Source organism: Eublepharis macularius, chromosome 16 (assembly GCF_028583425.1).
Source record: "Eublepharis macularius isolate TG4126 chromosome 16, MPM_Emac_v1.0, whole genome shotgun sequence".
Lineage (NCBI taxonomy): Eukaryota > Metazoa > Chordata > Lepidosauria > Squamata > Eublepharidae > Eublepharis > Eublepharis macularius.
In genome coordinates this window covers 13,315,664-13,316,243 of record NC_072805.1, presented here as the reverse complement: position 1 = coordinate 13,316,243, position 580 = coordinate 13,315,664, and positions in this window count along the sequence as shown.

Sequence of the window (580 nt, the reverse complement as noted above, 5' to 3'; positions counted from 1 at the left end):
ACCCAAAACCCTTTTGGGGACGGAACTGGGGACTTTGCACATTCAAAACAGATGCTCAGTCATTGAGCCATGGCCCAGATTCAGAGAAACCCTAATAGTTTCCTCTACTCCCAATCGAACTTGCCTGAGCCCTTTGGTACTGAAAAATGAGTCTGAAGGGAAACTACATTCCTACTGCCAATTGCTACTTTGCAAATGAAGAACCCCCTGGTGGCAGGTGTGTATTTTTATAAAGAAATAAGCCAGCTGAGGTAGAGCCAATCAGCAGCCAGTGAAAGATGGAGGGATGATATTGGTGAGAGGGCAGAAAATCATGGCTGGCTTGACCAATTAAAATCCCTGCAGAAAATGAGGGTATCTCACATGAAGGCGCCATCTCAAAGATGCTGTTAGTGCAACCCATGTGGCCTCTGTGCCCAAACATGAGCCCTTTCCCTCATGCAAATGGTGGCTGTTAGCTCACCAACCCTAAAATGCAAACGCAGAGAAGCAGGCCAAGGCGCTTCTGTGCAGCTGGTATGGCAGCCACAGCATGGACACAGTAGCATGCATGTTAACAGACAGCTGACCCAGGCAGAAA